This window comes from Lemur catta, chromosome 8 (assembly GCF_020740605.2).
Source record: "Lemur catta isolate mLemCat1 chromosome 8, mLemCat1.pri, whole genome shotgun sequence".
Classification (NCBI taxonomy): domain Eukaryota; kingdom Metazoa; phylum Chordata; class Mammalia; order Primates; family Lemuridae; genus Lemur; species Lemur catta.
The window spans coordinates 29026832-29045112 of NC_059135.1; the positions used below are offsets into that span (position 1 = coordinate 29026832).

Consider the following 18281-nt stretch of genomic DNA (forward strand, 5'->3'; position numbering starts at 1 on the left):
GGTTCGCCGGGACGCGCGGAGGAAAGGCGGGGCACGGAGCGCAGCACTGGCAGGGTGCGGTCCGGCGCCCGAAGGGAGGCGGGCGGGGGGCGCGGGCGGGGAGACGGGGGCGCGGGCGGGAGGGCGGGCGCGGCGGCCTGCGCCGGAAGTGAGTGGTTGGAGGCGGGCGGGGGGAGTGCGCGGCCCGGCGCGAGTTGGTCAGCCCGTCCGCCGCCCGGCCAGCGGCCCCGCCTTCTGCGTCTCCGCCAGACGCGGCCGCACTGGACTCCGCCGCCGCGGGGCGCTGCGGCCGCCCCGCCCCTCCGCCGCCGGGTCCGTCAGTCAGTCAGTCAGTCAGTCACGGAGCGCGCGGCGCGGGAGCGGCCGGCGTTCGCTGCGTGTCTGTGGAGGGAGCGCGGCGCCTGGGGAGGAGGCGGAGGCGGTGACTGGAGGAGCGCGAGCTGCGGCTGCCCTGCCCGGGGCCGCGACGGTAGCCGGGGCAGCCGGAGGGCCGCGCGGCTGCCACGGTGAGTGCTCAGCTTCGTCCTCGGGGCCAGGGGAGGGAGCAGGGCGGTCGCGGGGCTGCGAGACGCTCCCGCCTCCATTTTCCAGGCGCCGGCCCCGCCATCCGGGCGCGGTGCGGGCGGTCGCAGCCTGGGGCGGGGTCGCTGCCGGGCTCGGGCTTGGGCCGGGGCAGCTGGACCGCGCCCGGCGTGGGGCCCGCCGGTGGGTGGGGGTCGGCGTGGCCTGGACTGCACCCTGCACCCCGGGGCACCGCGACTGAGGGAAACAATGAGGTATGGGGCCGCCTGGAGAGGGTGCGGTTGGGCTTCTCCGACCCGGCACCAGGGGCCGGTAGCCTGGGAGCGCGTGGAGGAAAGGACTCGCCCCGACTAGCCGCAGAAACCAGCGTCTGGATGTCGGGTTGCTTAGGTTTCGATGCGCCCCATCTTTCAAGGATGAGTTCAGTGCAGAGATTTAGTAAGGCGGGGCGCCTTGTGTCTTTTTTCTGATTAAGCAGGCTAAGCGATTGCTCTACCGCTTTTCAGCCCCATCTCACCTTTGCGTGTGTTTATGTACATTCCCGCCGGAAATCCCAACTGCAGTTGGGGTGAGGGGGGCGCAGGGAAGCTGGGGGCAGTGTAATAGTATTAGTTAGGATGCCTCGTTTTAAGACGACTTGAAAGATGTAGTTTTCTTATTCAGGCAGTGTCTTAAGGTGTCCCCACTGTGTGAGTTGGAAACCGCATAAACCTTATTGCTTATAAGCACGAAGACGTGGCTTAATATGAAATAAGAGCTTTCGGGAAGGGTGTAAGTGTTTCATGTGTTTTGCGTGTGTGCACTTCTTGTATACTGTGGGAAGATCAGCTGGGAGAATGCAAAAGTTCTTCACTCGGTCCGCCAGTAAGGGGTTATGTTGTCTGCAGCATTTCTCCTGGAGATGTGGAGAGCTGCTTATGTATGTATGAAGTCCGCTGTAAAGGTAACGGGGGTTAGGCATGAGGCGTGATCGGATTGTTAAAGGGTGGAATCGAGTCCCTGAGAATATTAAATTCAGCAAACATTTATGGAATAACTACTCTCTGTCAGGCAGGGCGGGGGACACCAAGTGAACGAGACCTAGAGAATGGGGTTGTGGAAAGAGCTCTTTGGAGCCAAGGAAACCAAAGTCCCAATTTCTTGCAATTGGCTAACAGTGTGATGTTGAGTAATTGATTGAGCTCTATACAGTACGTTCCCTGTCAGTAAAATGGAAATAACACCACCGGTTTACCTCCCCAGGTGATTTTCATACAGATTAAATGAGATAATATATGCTAAATGAGTAGCACCTTGCTGGGTGCTGAGGTGTTTAACAACACGCTAAATTCCTTTCCTGCCTCTCCCGCTCTCTGGAAATTATCTTGGGGGAGGGTAGAGAAGAAGTGAATATGGGTAATTGTCATACAGTGCGTTATATAATAAAATGTTGAAGTAGAGGTGTAGAATAGGGAAGTGAAGCAGAGATTAATTCTAGATTGGGGACATTGGGGGAAAATTCATGGATGCCTGGGCATTGAAGTGGAACCTTTAAGGATGAGTAGGATTTCAGCAGGTGCAGATGGGAGGGGGAGGACATTCCACATAGAGGTGATGCTATCCTTTGATGCTGGATTGTGGAGGAAGACCACTGGGGGAAGGGCAAAATAAAGAGGCTCAAAAGCTTTTTAGCTCTTGTTGAGTCTGACCTTCAATGATTGGGTTATTGTGCTTTCTGTGTCGTGAATTTCGCAGAAACCGTATATAGCCCTATTCAAGTAAATACAAAATGTCTGCAAGGCTTAATTCATGATTTTTTTGGATTTCTGCTCTCTTCCGTTTCAATTTCATAAAGAATTATTTGTAGATATTACCTAGTGATAAATTTTATCTATTTGATAGAAGCAGCAGCTAATTTTTTAGACTCAGAGGTCTAACTATGATTATAGAGTAAGTAATTGGCTGAAAGAAGTGGATTTGTGGGCTCAATTGAGTGTGTTTTCACAAATATTTAACACTTTATTTTTTGAAGAGGTGTTGTTAACCATTGTCTTTGAGGATAATTATGATGTGTTTTCTACCTTTTGGTTCCCACCCCATAAATAAGTACTTATTAAATTAGCATCGTGGGGATAACTATGGCACTATTCACAGATTCTTGGATACATATTATAAAATCTCATGGCTTTGCCTTCCTTGGTTTGGAAGTAGTTGAATGTCAACATTAGTACTGTTAATCCCAAACTCTTATTTTAGGAAAATTAATATTAGTGAAACAAGATGTGACCTCAGTCAAATAACTTATCTTGGACTCTTAATTCCTTTACCTATAAAATGAGATGTTTTTATTAGATCACTGGTTTTCAAACTGTTTTATCGAACTCAAGAATTTTGAGGAGGTGCTTCAGAAGTTCTGCAGATGTTTGGCTTAAATCTCATTAAAATGTATTTTAAACTCATAATAATAAAAAGTGACTGCTATGTAACATACACTGCTTTAAATACTTTACTTGTGTTTATTTAATCCTCACCATAACCCTATGAAATAGGTTCTGTTACTATTTGAGAAAACAGGCACAGTCAGTAAGTTACTTGCCCAAAGCCTGCAGAGCTGAGTTTGAAATTGGGCAGCCTAATTCTTAAACTTGTTAACCACCATCCTATACTACCACCACAGCAATACGTGTACATACCATTTTTTAGAAAATTTGTCATTAGCTGGGCATGGTGGTATTCTATAATCCCAGCTACTCGGGAGACTGAGATAAGAGAATCTCTTGAGCCCAGGAATTTGAGTCCAGCCTGGGCCACATAGCAGGACCCCATCTCTAAAAGAAAACTAGTCTGAAAAAATAGTGGTAGAGTGTACATAACATAAAACTTACCATTTTAACTATTTTTAAGTGTACCGTTCAGTGGCATTAAGTACATTTGCATTGTTGTGCTACCATCACCACCATCTCCAGAACTTTTTCAACAGTCCAAAGTGAAATTCTACCCATTAAACAATAACTCTACCTCCCCTTCCCCTATCCCTGGTAACAACTTTTCTACTTTATTAATTTGACTATTATGGTACTTAACATAAGTGAAATCATACAAAATTTGTTCTTTTGTGTCTGGCTTATATCACTTAGTGTAGTGTCTTCAAGATTTTTCCGTGTTGTAGCATGTATCAGAATTTCCTTTTTAAGGCTGCTTAATATTCCATTGTATGTATATACCACATTTGTGGACATCTGGGTTGTTTTTATCTTTTGGCTGTTATGAATAATGCTGCCATGAATATTGCTGTCTTCAAGTCCCTGCTTTCAGTTCTTTTGGATATACACCCAGAAGTGGAATTGCTGGATTATATGGTAATTCTGTATTTAATTTTTTGAGCAACTGTCACATTGTATTCCACACAGCTGCACCATTTTACATTCCCACTAGCAATGCACAGGGTTCCGTTTTCTACATATCTTGCCAATACTTATTTTCTGTTTTTTCTTTTTGTGTTTTTAATGATAGCCATTCTAATGAGTGTGAAGTGGTATCTCACTGTAGTTTTGATTTGGATTTTCCTGATGATTAGTGATGTTGAGCATCTTTTTACATGCTTATTGATCATTTGTATATCTTTGGAGAAATGTCTGTTCAAGTCCTTTACCCATTTTTAAAGTGGGTTTTTTGTTGAGTTGTAGGAGTTCTTTATATACTTGCGATATTAACCCCTTATCACATGTATGATTTGCAATTATTTCCTCCCATTCTGTGGGCTGTCTTTTTTTTTTTTTTTAATACATGGAGCACTTCACAAGTTTGTGTCATCCTTGTGCAGGGGCCATGCTAATATTCTCTGTATCATTACAATTTTAGTATATATGCTGCTGGAACAAGCACTCATTGTCTTGGTAGTATCCTTTAATGCACAAAAGGTTTTAATTTTGATGAAGTCCCATTTATTTTTTCTTTTGTTGCTTATGCTTTTGGTGTCCTGTCCAAGAAATCATTGCCCAATCCAATGTCATGAAGGTTTTCCCTATGTTTTTTTCTAGGAATTTTATAGTTTTAGCTCTTACATTTACATCTTTGTTGTATTTTGAGTTAATTTTTGTGTACAGTGTTAGGTAAGGGTCCAACTGCATTCTTTTCCATATGAATATCCAGTTTTCCCAGCACCATTCATTGAAAGGACTATCCTTTCCCCGTTGAATGGACTTGGCACCCTCATAGACTCATTTATATATACCCATGTGTATGTATATATATGCCATGTATATATATAAAATCTTAACACATTGAAGATCATAGTGCTACATACTTATATTAATACATGGTTAATTTGGGGGCTAGGATGAGACAGGCATTCTGAAGAACAAAGCTCTCACTATCTCTGCTTGTGGATTTTAAATGGGTTATTGATAAGTTGTAGATCACAGTAGATTTTTTAAAAATTCAGTCTTGTGCATATCTATTCATATATTATAAAATTGTCTGAACTATACATTACTGTGGCACATGCACTGTGCCTAATTAGATAGGTGAGACCCAGGCACATTTTTCTTTGGGTGCATACTCATCCTGTGTAAGTCATTTGTGTAGTAACAATGAACATGTAACATTAAGTTCTGATATCGTATCATAGATGTTTTTATAGGTCATTGCAAGCTTTGAGTTTTTCTTAGTTGCCTTATAAGCAGTTAGATATTGTTACTGAGTCAGTTTTTGAAAGAAAAGATCATCTTATTTTCTTAAACTTTTGGATCAGTGTATTTGAAGAGTATCCTGAGACTGCAAAGTGAAGTTACAAGCTGCTACCTACTTGCAACTACTTCTCTGGTTGAAATACAAAATTATACAAAAATAAATGGGCAGCTTAGGTGGTCGTAAGACTGTAATTAACATCCCTGACCCTCAGTTTCTCACTTTGAGTTTATAATGAATATAATGTATTTGAACATAAAATAGTATTAGCAACCCATTTGCCAGTTTTATATATTTGGGATGCTGTATAAAAATTCATCTGAAAAAGTTTTGTTGTGAAATATTTTTTAAAGCCCCCAAATATATGATTTCTGAAACTTCATCACATGCTCTTCCTGCTAGTGTTTTAAGGTACTTACCACACTTTAAGACAAATGACTTAAAATGCATACTGTTTTTCTGCTGTAGGAAGAGCTGGGCATAATAGAGAAATCTAAGAGGTAGGTATTTTCTTCCCCCAAATAGAGAAGATGACAGTTTAAGTGCAGAATACAAGGAATCAGTTGACAATGAAATTGAGGAAGCAGGGACCACGAAGCAGCAGAAGTGACTAGGAGTTGAAAATAGGCGAAGAGATTAGATTTGGAAAAGGAGGGACAAGTCATCCCTTTAGATGAGAAGAATAGCAGGATTGGGTAGTCCAGGATTGATGGCTAAATATCATGTAAGACTATTGAAATTTAAGCCCCCTGGTGAAAAATGGTGATATCTGGCAAACATTAGGACTATAAACATATTAAATAGGCCCAAATATTGTAGAATCATAAATCTTGCAATGATACTAAAAGTTGAATGCTTTTTTGGAAATTACCTTTAGGAGGAGCTTACTGTGTTTGATATTAACTAAGTCAGTATAGCAAGACAATAGTGTGACTTGAAAATACAATGCATTCTTTATCCCAAATTGTACATGCCTTAATACCTTTATGCATGTTTCCCAAGCATGGTTTGTTCTCCCTTATTTTTCCAGTCAAAATTTTACTTACCCTTGGAAACCTACCTCCATTGCCATGCACATTCTTTGTGAATTTATTTGATACCAGTCAAAATAAATTGCTTGCTTCTTCATTCCTACAGGCCTTACTCGATTTGCCTCAATGTTGTAGAAAATTGTGTACTGTCTAATATACCCCTGAATTCTGGAGTATTGGACCTGGTTTTACTCATATGAAATGTCTTAGTCCCTTAAATATAATAGAAATTCAGTAACAAGGTTTTATGAAAACCCTAATTTGAAAATTCTTTGTAGTTGGTGTTATATCTCCTGGAAGGATTCACAAAAATCTAATGTTTATTTATAAAGAATAATTACTTCTTGACTCATTTGGCTTATTTCATATCATAATAAATGACATTGGAACCTGGTGAAGGAAATCAGTGATCTCCCTTATGAGTTCATAGTGTACTTTATAAATATTACTAATGGTTCAAAACTATTTTTGTTTACCCTATTTTTAGAATAAATATATATTTTTTAAAGCAGGAGCAATGAATATGTTTGAAAAATCTTGATTTTAGTACTTGATGATATAAAAATTCCAAAGTCTGGCTCTTAAATCTGTTTATTTTGGTACTTGTTTTTAATGCTTGTCTTAGCTAAAAAGACAGCTCATGTAGGGACATACACCCAAAAAGAATAAGTGCATCTTTGGCTGTACTTTCTGTTTGTAGATATTCACTGTTAAATTTCTCTCCATCAGTTATGCAAATTTGGCTAGTGAAAAGTTTGCTATCCTTATGGGTCAGTCAGCTGTTCTTGCAAACCAGTATGAAAATTTGCATTTATATATTTTTGATAAATGGGTTCAAAATTCATTCACACTCTGGAAGGCATTTCAAAAGTTGAAAGTGGGTTCTCCTTTTAGAATGTGCAGATAAGAGTATTTTAAGATGACACACATTGTTTTCTTTTGGACCACGATTATTTTCTTATTATGTTTTAATATGTCTCATTTGCCTTTAAGATATAGATAAACCATGTTTTTGTTTTTGAAAACTGTGTCTATAAGTAGCATATTGCTGCTGCCACTTATCATCACAGAAATTCAGCAAATTTAGAACTTTAGTCTTTTGTAAAAGATAAATGTTTAACTCATCTTTAAGTTGGACAACTTTTGTGAGGCAAACCTGTTTGGTACAAAATGCTATGATCACTTCTCAGCCACATCAGTAAAAATCCTTTAACACTTGGCTCTCTTCTTGCTTCAGCATCTCTTTTGTTGCAGTAGTTGCTTTTGAAATTAAACCTTACCTTCGCTCCCAACATCCTTTTCTTCAGGTCAAAGCAGCTGCTTCCTGGAGGATTATATAATATGGTTTTTCCATAAAACATTATTTATATTAAGGAAATCATTTACTGTTGAGAATATATCTTCTCTGGAACACCAGTCTTACAAAAAGGTAGATTATTTTATTTCATTATCGAAAAAGAATCTAGCAAATACTATCACTCTTCACTCACAGTACTTAGAATTACTTAGTACCAGAATACTTAGGTTACTTTTCAGGTGGCCACAATGAAGATACCAGTGTCATTCTGTATGTTAAAGATAAATATATATTATATTTAAAGTATGTATATGTACTAAGATAAATATTCAATAAAAATAGAACTTCTAATAAGATTGTTTTTTTTTTTTTGAGACGGAGTCTCGCTCTGTCACCCCGACTAGAGTGCAGTGGCGTCATCATGGCTCACTGTAACCTCAAACTCCTGGGCTCAAGTGATCCTCCTGCCTCAGCCTCCAGGGTAGCTGGGACTATAGGCACACGCCACCATGCCTGCCCGGTAATTTTTTTTTTTTCTGTTTTTGGTAGAGATGGGTCTGACTCTTACTCAGGCTGGTCTCCAACTCCTGACCTCAAGTGATCCTCTCACCTTGGCCTCCCAGAGTGCTAGGATTATAGGCATGAGCCAACGTGCCTGGCCTAATATGATGTTCTTATACCCCAGTGAATCATCTCTCATATGTCATGGGGTATAATTAACTCCATTTTGAAAACCACGATACAATCTTATTGAATTACTATTGGTAATAATAAGCCTTTCATAGTAAGTTCCATTTCATGAGGTATAATATATTTATATGAAGCCATCTTAAAAATAAAGCACTTGGGCCAAGACATTCTGATTCTCTTACTCATTAGAAAGTAAGATTTGCAGAAGAAAAGTAGATAAATTTTAACATAGTGAAATCATTCCACATTGTATTCAAAATTTATAATATTACTTTGTATCCCATATATGAACAACTATAATTTGTTGATATATACAGTAATAAAAATTTGTTTTAATTTCATTAAATTGAGACTAATAAACTTTGTTCTTTATTACAGTTGAAATTGTAGACTTATTTCAGAAGCCTAAATTTGGATTTTGCATTATGATTTTTAGGAGATAGAGTGAACTAAAAAGTACCCTTAATTAAAAGTAAAAAACTTAACATTTAATTTAGTAATTCAGTAGTATTTGATAGACTTATAATTTTTCCATTCCCATAGTGAGCATTTTTCTCAACACCATAAGCAAGATGTAAAACATTTTTCGTGACCTCACCCTCTACTTTTTCCCTCTCTCTGCTTCCCCTCCCTATCCCAGAAGCAAGCGCAATCATAGTTGCTTCAGCACAGATAAGTTTTGCCTATTCTATAACTTAATTGTATCATACCTATCTGCTTTTATCTCCAGCTTCTTACACTCAGCAAGATGTTTTTAGATTCATCCATGTTGTTGCATGTGTCAGTAGTTCCTTTTTATTGGTGAGTAATATTCAGTTGTACAAATGTGTGAACATGCCATGGATTGTTTATCTATTTTCCTGTTGATGGGCAACTGGGTTGCTTCTAGTTTGGGACTGTTATGAAGAAAATGACTGTGAACATTTTTGTACAAATCTTTTCATGGACAGATGTTTCATTTCTCTTGAATAAAGGAGTAATATTGCTAGGCCATATGGGTAGATAGTGTTCCTCCTTTTAAAAACTTTGTATTGAAGAACAATATTCAGGAAAGTGCACATAAGTATACACTTTATCAACTCTTGTATAACCAGTACACAGATGGAAAAATAAAATATTACCAGCATGCCAGAAGCCCCCCCTTATGTTGGCTTCTCTATACCCTAGCATCCTGATGGGTCATCACTGCCTTGGCCTCTAACTCTGATTATGCTATAAAGTTTTTTGGCTTGCTTGTTTCTTTAAAAAAAAATTTCACTACTTTATTGAGGTATAATTTCCATATAATAAACTGCACACAGGATACAATTTGATGTTTTCATACACCCATGAAACCATCACTTACAATCAAGATAGTGAACATTTCCATCATCCCCCCCCAAAGTTTCTTCATACCCCTTTGCAGTTTGTCCCTTCTCTTCTCCTATTTTCTGGCAGCCTGTCACTATAAATTAGTTTGCATTTTCTAGAATTTTATATTAATGGAATCATACAGTTCTCCCCCACCCCCATTAAGTCTGGCTTGTTTCACGCAAAATAATGATTTTTAGATTCTTCCATGTTGTTGCTTGGATTAGTTCCTTTCTATTGCTGAGTAGTATTCCATTATGTATATGTATCACATTTTGTTTTTCAGTTACCTTTGATAGACATTTGGGCTGTTTCTATTTTTGGCTTTTACAACTAAGGCTACTATGACATTTGTGGACATGTTTTCATTTCTCTTAGATAAATACCTATGAGAACATGCTGAGTTACAGGGTAGGTATATTTTTAACTTTTTTAAAAACAGGTAAAAGTTTCCAAGTTTCTATCATTTCATATATTCAACAGCATTATATGACACTTCTGCTTTCTCTGTATCATAACACTTGATATTGTCAATCTTTTTCATTTTAGCCATTATAATGAGTGTGTAGTAGTATCTCATTGTAGCTTTAATTAGACTCTCTGATTACTAATAATGTTGAGCGACTTTTTATGTTCTTATTAGCTGTTCAGGAAGTGACACCAAGTCTTCTGCCCATTTTTAAAATTGGGTTGTATATCTTTTTCCTATTTAGTTATATCAATTCTTTACATATTCTAGATACAAGTTCTTTATCAGATATATTTGTGAATATTTTCCCTTAGTCTGCTTGCCTAGTTTTTAAATGGTGTCTTTCAAAGAGCAGAATTTTTTGGCTTAACTCCTTTCACTTTTTTTAAAAAAGAAGCAGGCATTTGTATATTGGACTTCATCAAAATTATCAGTTTTTCCTTTTATGGCCATAGTGTTTTCTGTGTCCTAATATTATAAATTTTTGCCCACACCAAAGTTGAAAAATATATTCCTGTATTTTCTCATAGGAGCTTTTAATTTTAGCTTTCACATTTCAGTCTATGATCCATTTTGAATTAATTTTTGTTTATGGTGTGATATAGAGGTCAAAAGTCCCCCACCCCAACCCCCACCTTGTATCTAGTTGTTCCATCATCATTTGTTAAAAAACACTTCCCTTTCCTCATTGCCTGCATCAACTTTGACATCCTTGTTGCAGATCATTTGGCTGTGTAAGTGTAGGTCTATTCCTGGACTCTTCATTTTGTTACATGGATGTAATTCTCTGTCCTTCTTCCAGTACTACATTGTCTTGATTACTTAGAAAATCTGGAAGTCACATGGAGTATGCCCCTCAATCTTTTCAAGTTTATTTTGGCTATCATAGGTTGTTTGCTTTTCCATTATGAATTTTAGAATAAGCTTGTCAGTTTCTGGGATCTTGGTTGCAGTTACATTGCATACCTAGTTCAATTTAGGAAGTATTGACAATAATGGTGCATCTTCTAATCCATTAAGATGGCATATCTGTACATTTATTTAGGTCTTTAATTTCTCTCAGCAATGTTTTATATTTTTCAGTTACCTTAGAATGTGTTATATAAACACTGTATGCTGTCTTATTTTTATTGTTTCTTCATTATTTACATGTGATTTATTTTTATAATATAAATTAAGATTTGGTATAGAGATATTCCATGTAATAACATTATCTAATGCATGAAGAGACCATCTATTCTGATGTGACAATACTAGAAATAGAGGAGACTAACGCAGATATCTTTAGACATGTAAAAGAAGTTTAAAGCTGTATGGTTACTGGCACAATTCTTTTGGCTTGTATGGTTGTGGATATTAATATTTAAAGGCCTATCTTTATTATTTAATTTATTATTTGTATATATTCATGGAATATGGTTTAAACTTACTGTACAATACGCATATATTACATTTTTATTTAAAATTCAAAATATTTTTAGGCTGGGCATGGTGGTTCATTCATATCTGTAATTCAGCACTTTGGGAGGCCAAGGCAAGAGCAGTGCATGAGGCCAGGAGTTTAAGACCAGCTTGGGCACCATAGCAAGAGCCCCACCTCTACAAAAATAAAAATCACTTGGGTGTGGTGGTCCGCACCTATAGTCCCAGTTAGTCAGGAGCCTGAGGCAGGACGATCGCTTGAGCCCAGGAGTTCGAGGTTGCAGTGAGCTGTGACCACTTCATCCTGGGTGACAGAGCAAGATCCCGTCTCTTAAAAAATAAATAAAATGAAATATTTTTTAAAAACAAAGTAAATTTGTTTTTAATTTTGAAACATTTTAAACCACAGTATAAAAACATATACACCTACATACTTGCCACTGGTAGTAATCAATTGTTTATATTTTGCTTCAAATAATTTCCTTTAAAGAAATGTAACATGTACAATGAAAATCCTCCCCTAGATAATTTGTATTGTTCCCAGCATGTTTTAATACATTTAATACATATGTATGTATCTATAAAATTTTACTTATTGCTGTTCTGTGCTTTTGAATTTTATATGAATATACTATATCTTCTTTAAAATTTGCATATTTAGCTAAACCATATGATTGACATTTTCCATGCTGGTTCTTATAGATCCAGTTCCTTCTTTTTATCATAATTAGCCAAATTTTCTATTCCCGTTTTGGAGGACAGTTAGATAGTTAGGAAGCCACAGTGAACATTTTTACATTTCTCCTAGCACTTATCTCTAAGTTGGACACTTAGTGGTATTACCGGTTCATAGGATATGTAATCTCCAAATGGCCCTACAAAGTGGTGAGAAATAATATACATGTTCTACCAGAATGTTCCCATTGCTCCACATCCTCCCAACCCCTGGTTTTATTACACTTATTATTTTTGCCAACTCAATGAGTATGAAATGGTTTTTTTGTTTGTTTGTTTGTTTTGAGACAGAGTCTCACTCTGTTGCCCTGGCTAAAGTGCTGTGGCATCAGCCTAGCTCACAGCGACCTCAAACTCCTGGGCTCAAGCAATCCTTCTGCCTCAGCCTCCCAAGTAGCTGGGACTACAGGCATGCGCCACCATGCCCGGCTAATTTTTTCTATATATTTTCAGTTGTTTGGCTAATTTCTTTCTATTTTTTTTTTTAGTAGAGATGGGGGTCTCACTCTTCCTCAGGCTGGTCTCGAACTCCTGAGCTCAAACGATCCACCCGCCTCAGCCTCCCAGAGTGCTAGGGTTACAGGCATGAGCCACCGCGCCCGGGCGAGAAATGGTTATTTTTTTAAACTAACATTCTTTAGTATGTTTCTAGAAGTATAGTTATACTTCTAGTATATAGTTTTTTTAATCCATGGAAATTGTTTTATTGCAAATGTCCGTTAAGAAATGGTTACAATCACAAATTAAAGCTAAGAGTTTTGAATGAAAGCATTGTTGTTTATGTATATTCACAGTGGGGTAAAAGTGCTTTCTCTAAAGAAACATTGGCTGTCCTAGCTCTAAGACTGTTTGATATTGGAGGATTGCCTAAAATGCATTAACTCCTGTGTTGTGACATCTGTGTAGATAATTTAGATGATTATTTGGCTGATGGAGCCCATGTCTGCTTTTATTTCCTGTGAATTTTTTATTTTTTTGGAATATTTAATTTTTGGTAATCATGTATAGTCAAGTAAAAATATATCCAGTTATGGTTGGGTTTTTCAAAAAAAATTTCAAATTATTTGATGAGTGCTTTTAGAGTAGAAATTATTTGCTCTGGTAATGCTGAATGTATCATTCTTACATAATTTGTCTTCTTTTTTTTACCCTCCTCCCTCTGTGTGTATATGGTTAAAAACATTTCAGAAATAAAATACTGTAACATGTAGGTGCATAAATTTTTAAAGTAAAGAGTATAAAAAGTACAAACAGTTCAGTTGCTTTGTCGGAGAATTTTATAAAACTGCATGAGGGGAAGGACCATGTCTGTCCTTAAAATAGCTATATTCCGTATACTTACTAGCACAGTGCCTGACTCACAGTAATATTTTAAGTATTTGTTGAATGAACAATGTTATTTCTTATTAAGAATTAGTAATCGTCTTAAGTGAAAAATAAGTATTTTTTAGTAAAATAAGCACAGTTAATTCAGGTTGAACCTAGAATTCTGTCATTATTTATTGTTAAATAGCAATTTTTTAAAAAAATTAAAGTCTTTAAAGTAGTTTTAGATGCATAGCAAAATTAAGAGGAAGGTGTAGAGATCCTATACACCTGCTACCCCCATATGTGTGTAGCCCCATTATCAACATCCTTACCAGAGTGGTACGCTTGATCCCACTGATGAACCTACATTGACACCTCATTACTACCCAAAGTCCTTAGATCAGGGTTCACTCTTGATTAGTGAACATTGTACATTCTGTGGGTCTGGACAAATGTATAATGACATGTATCCATCATTATAGTATCATATAGAGTATTTTCACTGAGGAGATTGATGTGTGAGTCAGTGGACTGAGAGGAAGACCTCTCCTGTGGATGTGTGTGGGAACCATCCAATTGGCTGGGACAACTGGGCAAAAGAAGGGAGACTCTCACTCTCTGCTCTCTGTTCCTTGCAGGGTGGTTCACTTTTTCTCCTCCTGCCCTTGGACATCAGACTCTATGGTCTGTGGCTTTTGGACTTTGGAACTTGCACCAGCAGCCTCCCAGGGGGGTCTCAGGCTTTTGGCCTCAGACTGAGGGCAGCACCATTGGCTTCACTGAGGCTTCCAGGCTAAGGGATGCAGCTGGCTTCTCTGGCGCTCCAGCTTGCAGACAGTCTATCTAGGACCTCTCTGCCTGTATGGTCCTGTGAGCCAGTTCCCTCTAATAAAGCTCCTCCCATATATCCTATAGGTTCTTTCTCTGGAGAACCCTGACTAATACACTGTCTTCATAGTTTTTTCTTTTCCAGAATGTCGTATAGCTGGAATCATACAGTATGTAGCCTTTTCAGATTTGTTTCTTTCATTTAGTAATATGCATTTATGATTCTTCTTTTTCTTTTCATGGCTTGATGGCTCATTTCTTTTTAGCTCTGAATAGTATTCCAGTGTCTGGATATACCACAGTTTATTCATTCCCCTACCGAATGACATCTTTGTTGCTTCCAAGTTTTGGAATAAAGCTGCTGTAAGCATCCATATGCTGGTTTTTTTTGTGGACATAAGTTTTCAGCTCCTTTGAGTGAATACCAAGGAGTGCCATTGCTGGATTGTATGATAAGAGTATGTTTAGTTTTGTGAGAAACTGCCAAAATGTCTTCCAAAGTGTTTGTATGGTCTTTCATTCCCACCAGCAATGAATGAGAGTTACTGTTGCTCTACCTCCTTACCAGCATTTGACGATGTCAGTGTTTTTGAGTTTGGCCATTCTAATTTGTGAATAATGGTATCTCATTGTTTTAATTTGCATTTTCCTGGTGGGATATGATGTGGAACCCTTTTTCATATGCTTATTTGCCATCTGTATATGTTATTTGGTGAGGTGTCAGGTAAGATCGTTGGTTCATTTTTTCATTAGGTTGCTTGTTTTCTTAGTGTTGAGTTTTAAGAGTTCTTTATATATTTTGGATAAGGGTCCTTTATTAGATGGGTCTTCTACAAATGTTTTCTCCCAATCTGTGGCTTGTCTTCTAATTTTTTTGACATTGTCTTTCATAGAGAAGATGTTTTTAATTTTAATAATGTCCAACTTGTCAGTTGTTTCTTTGATGGATCATACCTTTGTCATTGTGTCTAAAATGTAATCACCATACCCAATGTCACCTAGATTTTCTGTTGTATTATTTTCTTGGAGTTTTATAGTTTTGCATTTTACATTTCGATCTGTGGTCTATTTTGAGTTAATTTTTGTGAAGTGTGTAAAGTCTTTGTCCATATTCCTTTTTTGCACGTGGATGACTGGTTGTTCCAGCACCATTTGTTGAAAAGACTGTCTTTGCTGCATTTTACTGTGTTTGCTCCTTTGTCAAAGACAAGTTGACTATATTTTTGTGAGTCTATTTCTGGGGTCTCTGTTATGTTTCATTGATCTAGTTGTGTAGTCTTTCACCAATACCGCACTGTCTTAATTATTGTAGCTTTATAGTAAGTCTTGATGTCTGGTAGTATCAGTCCTCCAGCTTTGTGCTTTTTGAACATTGTGTTGGCTGTTATAGGTGTTTTGCCTCTTTTTTTTTTTAATTTAAAATTGATAAATTTAAATTATTTTTAAAGAAAGAAAAAAAAAAAACCCCAAATGACTCCTTGGGGACACACACAGCAGACTCAGCAGTGGCGACCAGAGCAGGGTGCCGGGAACGAGAATGGCAACTACCGCTTGGCTTCAGGCACTTTGGGGAACAACCCAGTGTGCTCCAGTAGCACTGCAAAGGGCCACGCAGACTCAACACCCACACACCAAGGGTGTTTTGCCTCTTTTATATAAAGTTCAGAATCAGTTTGCCAATATCTACAAAATAATTTGCTGGGATTTGCTTGGTGTATTGCATTGACTCTATAGATCAAGTTGAGAAGAAGTGGCATCTTGACAATATTGAGTCTTCCTATCTATGAGCATGGAGTATATCTCCATTTATTTAGTTGTATGATTTTTTTCATCAGAGTTTTGTAGTTTTCCTCATTTAGACTTTGTACATATTTTGTTAGAATTATATCTAAGTATTTCATTTTGGGGGAGTGCTAATGTAAATGGTATTGTGTTTTAAATATCAAATTCCACTTGTTTGTTGATGATATTTAGCAAAGTGATTGACTTTTGCATATTAACCTTATATGTTGCAACTTCATTATAATTGCTTATTAGCTGCAGGAGTTTGTTGATTCTTTTGGATTTTCTATGTAGATGATCATGCCATCTGCAAACAAAGACAGTTTTATTTTTTCTTTTCCAATCTGTACACCTTTTATTTACTTTTCTTGTCTTATTGCATTAGCTGGTACTTCCAGTACAGTGTTGAAAAGGAGTGTTGAGAGGGGACATCCTTGCCTTGTTCTTGATCTTAGTGGAAAAGCTTCAAGTTTCCAACCATTAAGTATGATGTTAGCTGTAGTTTTTTGTAGATATTCTTTATCAAGTTGAGGAAGTTCCCATCTGTTTCTAGCTTACCAAGAATTTTTATCATGAATAAGTGTTGGATTTTGTCAAATGTTTTTCTGCATCTGTTTCTATGATCATGCAATATTTTTTAGCCTGATGATGTAATAGATTACATTAATTGATTTTCAGATGTTAAGCTAGCATTGCATACTTGGGATAAATCTCACTTTGTCATGGTGTATAATTCTTTTTATACATTGTTGGATTCAATTTGCTAATATTTTTTTGAGGATTTTTACATCTATGTTCATGAGAAAGATTGGTCTATAGTTTTCTTTTCTTGTAATGTCTTTGTCTGGTTTTGGAATTAGGGTAATGTGGGCCTCATAGAATGAGTTAGGAAGTACTCTGCCTCTATCTTCTGGAACAGATTTTAGATAATTGGTATAATTTCTTGTCTAAATGTTTGGTAGAATTCACCAGTGAGCCCGTGAGGGCCTTGTGCTTTCTGTTTGTGAGGGTTATCATTGTTAATTCAATTTCTTTACAGATACAGGACTATTCAGATTGTCTATTCTTGTGTGACTTTGTGAGACAAACTATACTTTTCAAGGAATTGGTCCATATCATCTGCATTAGCAAATTTATAGGCATAGAGTTGTGCATAGTATTCTTTTATTATCTTTTTAATGTCTGTAAGATCTGCAGTGATGTCCCCTCTTTCATTTCTGATATTTGTAATTGGTGTTTTCTCTTTTTTTTAGTCAGTCTGGCTAGAGGCTTATCAATTTTATTGTCTTTTTTTTTCTTTCTAAAAACCAGATTTTGGTTTTATTTTTCTCTATTGATTTCCTATCTTCAATTTCATAGATTTCTGCTCAAATTCTTATTATTTCTTTTCTTTTGCTTATTTTGGATTTAATTTGCTCTTTTTCTAGATTGCTAAAGTGGAACTTAGATTACTGGATTTAGAGCTTTTTTCTTTTCTAATGTAGGCAGTCAGTGCTATAAATTTTCCTCTAAGTACTGCTTTTGTTGCATCCCACATATTTTGATAAGTTGTATTTTCATTTTCATTTAGTTTTAAATATTTTTAAATTTCTCTTGAGATTTCTTCTTTGACCCAGGTGTCCTTTAGAAGCGTGTTGTTTAATCTCCATGTATTCGGGGATTTCCCAATTATCTGTCTGTTACTGATTTCTAGTTTAACACATTGACTGCCACACTAGAAAAAAATTTTTTTTTCATGGGGCCATGGTGTTTTATTACAAAAATACAATTAAAACTTCTAAAATGAAATGATCCTTTCTAATTTTATTAAAAATCTGTTATTTTTTATTGTTTTCTGTGTGAGTTGTATGCAACTTGAAAAATAGTTCACACAGTTTCCAAGGTGACGAGACATGTGAGTTATGTATGCTTTATGAGGCCCCAGACTCAAAACTAGCATGAGTTAAATACAACTCACATGGCAGTTAATGTCTTAATTCCATGTGGTCTGAGAGCAGATATTGTATAAGATTTCTATTCTTTTAAATTTGTTATGGTGTGTTTTATGGCCCAGAATGTGATATGTCTTGGAGAATGTTTATTTGAGCTTGAGAAAAATATTATATTCTGGTTTTGGATTAATTAGACTATAGATGTTGATTATATCCAGTCAATTAATGAGGTTGTTGAGTTCAACTGT

At 37.2% G+C, this 18281-nt stretch overlaps 1 protein-coding gene and 1 non-coding gene across 2 annotated transcripts in view; one reads left to right on the forward strand and one right to left on the reverse strand.

Moving 5' to 3' along the window:
* The first annotated feature begins 285 nt into the window (after positions 1 to 285).
* Positions 286 to 18281, forward strand: part of RAPH1 (Ras association (RalGDS/AF-6) and pleckstrin homology domains 1) — a 99092-nt gene continuing 81096 nt past the window's right edge. The window contains exon 1 of the mRNA XM_045559679.1: positions 286 to 506. The gene's annotated coding sequence lies outside the window, so the exon portion shown is untranslated. The remainder of the gene's footprint in view (positions 507 to 18281) is intronic.
* Positions 4282 to 4386, reverse strand: LOC123644194. The gene has a single exon (XR_006737021.1). It is a non-coding gene; the product is annotated as a U6 spliceosomal RNA (small nuclear RNA).